Source organism: Lactuca sativa, chromosome 4 (assembly GCF_002870075.4).
Source record: "Lactuca sativa cultivar Salinas chromosome 4, Lsat_Salinas_v11, whole genome shotgun sequence".
Classification (NCBI taxonomy): Eukaryota; Viridiplantae; Streptophyta; class Magnoliopsida; order Asterales; family Asteraceae; genus Lactuca; species Lactuca sativa.
This window is the reverse complement of record NC_056626.2, coordinates 170,592,794-170,600,828: the sequence shown is the minus strand read 5'-3', so window position 1 is coordinate 170,600,828 and position 8,035 is coordinate 170,592,794. Positions and strand designations below refer to the sequence as shown.

General features: G+C 36.6%; 1 pseudogene; it reads left to right on the top strand.

Annotated features, from left to right (window-relative positions):
• Positions 1–389: 389 nt before the first annotated feature.
• LOC111906834 (protein transport protein SEC23-like) lies at positions 390–7,156 on the top strand (annotated as a pseudogene).
• The last annotated feature ends 879 nt before the right edge of the window (positions 7,157–8,035 follow it).

Genomic DNA, 8,035 nt, shown 5'->3' with positions numbered 1-8,035 from the left:
GGGTTTTGCTTGTGGGGCACCACCCACTACCACTTCGGGTAGTGGTGGACTGGTGGTCAATGGCGGCTCACGGTGGTGGTTATTATTATTATTATTATTATCATTAGTCAATGCTAGTTACAGTTACAAGACTCTTATCCAAAATAACACACACACTCACTCACTAACAACACACACACACACACAACCACGCCATGGTGGTCGGAGGTGGCGCTTGGCAGCAGCCACCACCTCACAGTGGTGGCGGTGGCTTCTCCGTGAATCCCCGCTAAACAAAACACACATACAACCTCATAACAATCGCAAACAGCAATAACATGTGAACACACACCCATAAATACACCACAACCACCTCCTACGGTGGCTGGTGGCGGCGGAATAAGGCAGAAATGGCAACCACAGCGGCGTTAATAGCGACAGCCACCATGACCAGCCACCATGGTGGTTCTTCTCAGTTGCCGGCGAACAACCCAGCACGCAATAGATCTGGAAACGGTCTCCTGCCAGGTAGCGCACGACGAGCGGCAGCAGCACAACCTTGGTAGTCAGCAACGGATACTACCACAGTGGGAGAAGGTGGCAGTTGGAGAGAAAGTGGCGGCTAGAGTAGGTGTCGGAACCGCATCAACGAAACACTAGGACAACAGCCCTTGCACGTCGTCGCTGGCAACAGAACAGTAGCAGGATCGGCGCCAACTGTCGGAGATAGCGGCGGCAGGCGCTATTGACTTATTACACCTCATCTCCGCTGGCACAAGTCCTCCACGTCGGTTCTTGTTGCTACCTGTGACAAGGGCTGATCGATGGCACAAGGTGGTCGGAAGACGGATGGGTGGATGGTGGCGATGGCGCCAGAGGCAAGGAAGGGGGGTGACAACCGCCTCTCTTATTAGGGTTAGGGTTTGGCACCCGGTGATGTTGGGTTATATACCAGACTCATGAAACTTTTCCCCATAATGACAAGTTAAGCCCCTCCTTTCCTTCATTTCTTTCAAACTAATCCATATTTTACACTTTTAACCCTACCTTCAGAAATCTTTACAACTAAATCCAAAACTTACCTCTTAAGCCCTGATCCCATAAATTTCTTTCATAATAGATCCCTAAATTACCAATAAACCCTTAAGTCTTCAAATCTTTTCAATTTAAGTCCATAAATTACCAAACACACCCTGACCTCCGATATCCTTTTCAATTTAGTCCCGAACTTACACTTTTAACCCCAACTTTTAAAATTCTTCACAAATTACTTCGGGACTTACATTTACTAATTTATTTAAATAAACAGGGTGTTACACTTTTGTCAATCGTTTACTGTCATTTCATTTTGCATGTTTTGACTTCCAAAATAACTATGTTTGGTATATCATATTGTTCGAATTCTCCATAGTCGGTCATATGTTGGAAGTAGGTATGAATCAAGATTGTCATGGGTTGGCTTGTAAAGGTCTAAGATGTTGGACATAGCTACAACACTCATGAGTGCTCATAAGTTCTGAGTATTGGATTCAACCCATGCTCATTGGTATCACTTCATGGAATTTATCTCGAGTGATCGTGAGACGGTAATATCATATAAGCCTTCAAACCTAGATATATGACTTGTTGCCTATGAGTTGGTTATGCATTGATTGTACAAAAATGCATTGGTAACTCGATGTTATAAAACGTGCTTTTGTGTGTGATTCAATAAGTAGTAGAACAAGCATATGAGTCAAAGTTTATCTGTTCCTTCTTGGATTAGAAGCGATATCTGGGCCCCTCGATGATTTTGTTTTGACCCATGTACCGAGCCTGGTCAGAACTAAATTGATGTGTTCGATTAAGTTCTTTCGCAAACAAATCGGAAATCAAGAAACAAATTGTTGGACAATAAGTAAGACATTGTTCCATGTATTTGTCTGGCTGATATCTAGAATAGAAGATTATATGATCACTTATCTTAAATGGCGTATCATCATCATCTCAGTTCCGAGAGACCTTGAAAGAGCTACGATTGCTGATCGGTTCCTGAAGTCATACTTGCAATTATAGTTATTAGACTTATCCAAGTGGGAGACTGTTGGATAAGGTGTCTAAGTCCATCACTATTTTTGGTATGTACTTGACTCAGTTTGGCATGGTCCATTTGGGTTGCATGGCATCATGCATTTGGATAGACTAAAATGAGAGAAAAACACTTATGGTTTGTAAATATATTATAAGTTCTAATATATTAATAATATTATTTAATTAGTATTGATCAAGAATTAATTTAGAATTAATTAAGTGATCAAAAGGTGACTAATTAAATATATGGGTTGATTGTGTAAATCATCCATACTTGTATAGTGGGCTAATGCTCCATGGATTATCAAGTTGGGCTAAAATCCATAGGATGCTCCATCACTACAAGAAAACAGCCCTTTAATGACTCGCAAACAATGACACTCGCTGATAGACGACGCGCATTTGTAAGTGCCCTAAAAGATAATGTCAGTTTTGCAAAATTTGAAGGATAGAGGGCATGCATTTGTGCGCGCCCTAAAATTAGTGTCAGAAAAGAAAGAAAAAGGAAATGCGGAGGGCGCCTTTCATAAAATGTGCATCATGTAAAGGTGTCGCTTTATAATTTTTAAGTGAAACACGCGTTTTAGGCGGGAAATGAAATCCACAAAAATTACCCCGCCTATTGAATCCCAAAAATTAATCCCCCCGCCTCTTCTACTTAGCAAGAAAAAGCCCTAGGTCCCTCATCTTCATCTTCAGTATCATCAAATATCTCGTTCATCCTCTGCATTATTTCTATCGTTCTTCCCTCTCCTCACTGATCAATACCCAAAAAACCCTAATATCATAACCACTCCTCTTTTCTCACACAAAAAAAAATCCCAAAACATAACCAAATACAAAATTCCACAAAATCATTGTGACCATTTTAGCTAGGGCTTTTTTCAAGAACAAAAACAATCTCTCATCTCTCTTAGCTCTGAAACAATGGAAGATTCACCTTGCTTCGCCTTTGGTCACTTCTCCTCCGGCTATGTCAGACCTTCCTCATTACAAATCGACCAACGATAAGCTAATACTTATAACAGAATCATTTCACTCTCAATTGGGTGTGCGACTCCTCCATCGCACTGATGACTACGAGTGTGACTCTTCCACCACACCTGTGATTGCGTCCCGTCTCACATCCCTGGCCGCTACCTTAATAGGTTTATCTATTCAATTAGATTTTTCTTTTCAGTTAGAAATCGATTTCGTCCCCTCCCCAGCTCTTCATCTCTTCACTAAAATCTTTGTTCATCTATCCACTAAAATCTTCACGGTTTCTTTAATTTCACTCCAAGGGTTATTTGATAGCTCTTGTATGGTTTATTCCCTATACTGAATCGAGAGTCAAAACCATTGTGGTGGTTGTGGTGGAATCAAAATGCAGGATTGAACCATTGTAGCAGAGAGATAGGGTTTCTGAAATTTTATCATGATATGAAACCCATAGTTTCGATTGAATGAGAAGCAGGTCCGATTCTTCTCTTTCGGTTTAACAAAGGTATGATGTGCTTATAATGGTTCATCTACATTCTCTCCAGTGACACTCGCTACCTTTTCCTCTATTTCTTCCTCTAACACCGCTGATTTAGGGCAAAATCTCCACCATCTTTAGTTCATCTTCAGTAATATGGATTTGTAATCTCTGATTTTGGAAGGGAGAGATAGGGTTTCTAGAATTTTATCATGATATGAAACCCAATAACTGAAGTGATGAGAAGTCATGGGTATTTTGGACCATACGAGTCAAAGATATTGGAAGTGTCATGACTTATAGCTTTGGTGAAGAGGGCCCTGCCATTGTGTAATTGCAAAAATGGGAATCTTCTCGATTGCTAGCAAACCTAGCACAGTTTCGTGAAGCTTTCCTTTCCCCAATCAGGGAACTTATATTATTGCTTTCATATCACCATGAAGGGTTACTTCTTCCTCTAGTCAAAGGTGAACATCCAATCTAACAATCTTAATTGCTTATCCTATGATAAAACCTAATTTATGTTGATTTTAAGATGCAATTTATATGAATCTTCTGTGCAGGTGGAGCTGTAAGTAGTATTGTAAGCTATCCCATGCTTTCTGATATAAATTCACTTGCTTGGGGTATATGTGAAGATTCAAATAGTCAACATAAGGGGGCTTTATTTAGACTATGTATATATATATATATATATATATATATATATATATATATATAGTGTTTTGAATCTAAACATTTTTTTATAAATCTTTAGGTGCTGATAATCAAGAGGAAATTGTCGTTGAAAGCATAAAACATGCAAAGGAAGCTATTGCTTTAGATGTCAAGGATGGGAATTCATGGTGTAAGTTTATTGCATAATTTATCATCAATACATAAGAATTTATGTGTATTGACGATTTTACCCTTTCTGTTCTTCCAACAGACAACTTGGGGAATGCTTGTTTGACATGTTTCTTTGTCACAGGGGCATGGGATCACAGCAAATTACATCAGTCTTTAAAACCATACCAAAATGTTGTATGTTAGAAATCTACTTTGTAGATTTGACTTGAAAAAGTCAACTTTTATCTGATATTGTTTCTTTCATGATGTAACAGGAGAAAGATGAAAGCATGAAGTCAAACCCAAACTTATATTTCAATTCTGCTACTGTGAATACATATCTGGAAAATTACGAAAGGGCCCTCAGTGGATTTGAAGCAGCTGCATCAAAAAATCCTTGTCTTAATGCCACCGAGGAAGTTCAAAAAATGGTCAATCTTTTTAACAAGCTAGACACTTTGTTGAAGGCAAGTTTCTGTCTTTGTTATTACCCTTTTCTTTTTAAATTTCAAGAAATTGTATCTTAAATATTCAGATAAATAAAAGTAGAAATCAAGATTGGTTTTCTTGGATGAGAGCTCGAGTCTTTGATGTGAACTAACTATTTGTTTTACAGGGACAAATCAAGGCCAAATGGCTAGCTTCTTAATTAATTCTCACAAAAGGTGGTTAACTCTCTTATCAACATGTATCCTAGCTTCTACTAATTATCAATGTTTATGTGTTCAGGTTTGTCCAATCTGTTGTTGCTTTTACTATCTTTTGAGAAGGCAACAGGGAAAAAACCACTGGGGATCATATTCTACAGGTATATATATAAATATAATTTCAAGTGGTACAATTAAAGAAAAAAACTAAATCTTCACTTTGTTTTTTATTTGCAGGGATGTTGTAAGTGATGGGCAACTAATGAGCCGAAAGCAACTTCTTCAATACAAGAGTGGGGACACTGCTGACTGTTGGTGCATGCTGTCTTTATATGATTGCTTGCTTTCTCATATGGTTCGGGTCTCTTCTTGCCTCAGGAGGAAACTATATTTTATTTGTTGTTTTAAAGGGAAGACCCAATTTATTTTCCACCTACCTTTATATCTCATCGCCATATATGATGTTAAAAGGGCTACAATCATAACCCCCTCATTAATGTATATCACTCATTTTCATTCTTTGCATAATGCATAATAATTAATAAATGACTTATCATATCCTGTCAATATAACATATACCTCATCCTCATCATTGAAAGAGCTTTTTTTTGAATTTATTGATGCAGTGGATTCATCAGAGGGCCTGGAGAGGACCTGAAGCCTTTCATTCCATGAAAAGTACAAACAGAACCCCTGTTATCGGTTGTAATTTGCACTTTCAAGAGTGGGCCACCTACTCATAGAGTTTTGCGGTCGTTGGGCTGCATTATATGACAATGTTTCGATCAATTGTCCAAGTAGGCGTCTGAATTCCAATGTCTATAGTCTAGAATATCAATAGTATAAAAAAAATTAATTTGATGAATTTAGGTTTGATTAATACTTATTAATGCAGGAATGGGGCTTTGAACTTCCAATAGGGAATATTTCATATCGTGCAATGATCAAATATATATATTTCTTGCTGGCAACAACATCTGGAAAAGCAGTAGCAGAGAGATTCCCTGGTAAGCTCACAGCTCCATTTGAGAAAACTAAGCTTTCTGCTTATGCCCTTGCTGCCATGGTCGAGAGTGCTATTCTTTCAGAGGTAAAAAATAGTAAACCCTTTTCTTTATTTGGGAAAAAGACTTAATTACCCTTTTCTTTAACAGGAATTAATGCAAGGTTTTGATCAAGAGACTGTTGTTGTAGTAGTAGCTAGATTAACTTCTTATAAAATGGAAATGGAGGTGAATTTGCTTTTTCCTTTCTAGTACTTTTTGCACAAATCAAATATATAAATTTTAGTTACAGAATTACCCTTTTCAGGAATCATTTGATGCAACAAGGTGGATAGATAGAAACCTAATTTGTCTATGTTCCAAATTTGGGGATTATAGAAAAGATGACCCTTCTTCATTTTCTTTAAACCCTAGTTTCTCATTGTTCCCTCAATTCATGTTCAATCTTCGAAGATCACAATTTGTTCAGGTAAAAAGTTAATTTACCGAATTGCCCTTTTTGTTATATGTTCTTAATTTTATGAAATGTTGGCAAGTGTTTAATGATAGTCCAGATGAAACTGCTTATTTTCGAATGATGTTAAACAGAGAAAGCATAACAAATGCAACTGTGATGATTCAGCCTTCATTAATTTCATATTCATTTAACTCTCTTCCTTCTCCAGCATTGCTTGATGTGGCATCAATTTTAGCTGATAGAATCTTGTTGTTAGATTCTTATTTTAGTGTAGTTGTTTTTCATGGCATGACAATTGCTCAATGGAGAAATAATGGCTACTAACATCAGCCTGAACATCAAGTACTTTTTCCTCATTTCACTTTTCCTTTTTATAATTTAAAAAAAAACATTAGATTAATATTTTTTTTATATTTTGTAGGCATTTGCTCAGTTGTTACAAGCTCCACATGATGACGCATAACTAATAATACGTGATAGGTTTTCTGTCCCACGATTGGTGGTGTGTGATCAACATGGTTCTCAGGTAAATGCCCATTTTACCCTCACATTCCAAATAACAAATTTCACAATATTGATTAGTAGTGGGAGATACACCAAATGACTTAAATTTCTGCTTAAATGGTCTCATATGGCCTGATCGGACTCTTCATCGTGCTCTAAATGGTGATTACTATAAATTTTTTTGCTTAGTATTTAGGTTTTTGTTTAGTTATTTCCAACAAAAATGTTTCCATGATGAATCTTTTGGTAGAGACAATGTATAAGAATTACTTCATTGAGCTAATTATGATGCGATCCTTTGTTTATTTGTTTTCAGAGATCAAGTATTGCTATCAACCAATTAAAATTTCGTTCACCAATGATGTAATTAAGGTATGAATATCATCACTCTTACTTGTTTGTCTATATCATTTTCATGAAAATGTTTATGTTGCGTATTATATATTCATGTCCAGTTGTGCTTTCTATATAGCAAATGTTAACCTTGGTCTTTGCGTTTTTTGTTCATAGATTACAAACACCAATTTCTTTCAAACAACAGAAGATCTAGAGTTTAATTGGGTGATTGAAGGTGATGGATGTAAACTTGATTCTGGAACTCTCGGTCTACCAACATTAAAGTTTAATTGGGTGATTGAAGGTGATTTTAGTTCTTGAAACGAGACTCAAGATATATCATATTTTGGCATGGCTAGAAGCTTTGGAGGAAATGAGACTCAAGCAAAAGTAAACACACAAAGAGTTGTTGGCAAATATTAAGCAAGATGATGCAATTGTATATAAATGAGTTCATTTTTTTATAACATTTACTCACTTTTGGAATAATTATTTGTATTTGATATATTAGTGAAATGAATTATCTTTGTTATTTATGGTATTTTATTTTGTATTATGAGATTTTTAATGTATTATTTAATTTGAAAATTAGTAAATCTATAAATAATATTTTTTTTAAACATTTAAAATTATGATACGCAAAAATGTGTGTCATCTTCATTTATGACATGGCTTTTCTTGACAGGGGCTTTCTTGATACGCATTGCGTGTCATTAACACGCGCGTCGTAAGGTTACGACACACGAATGTG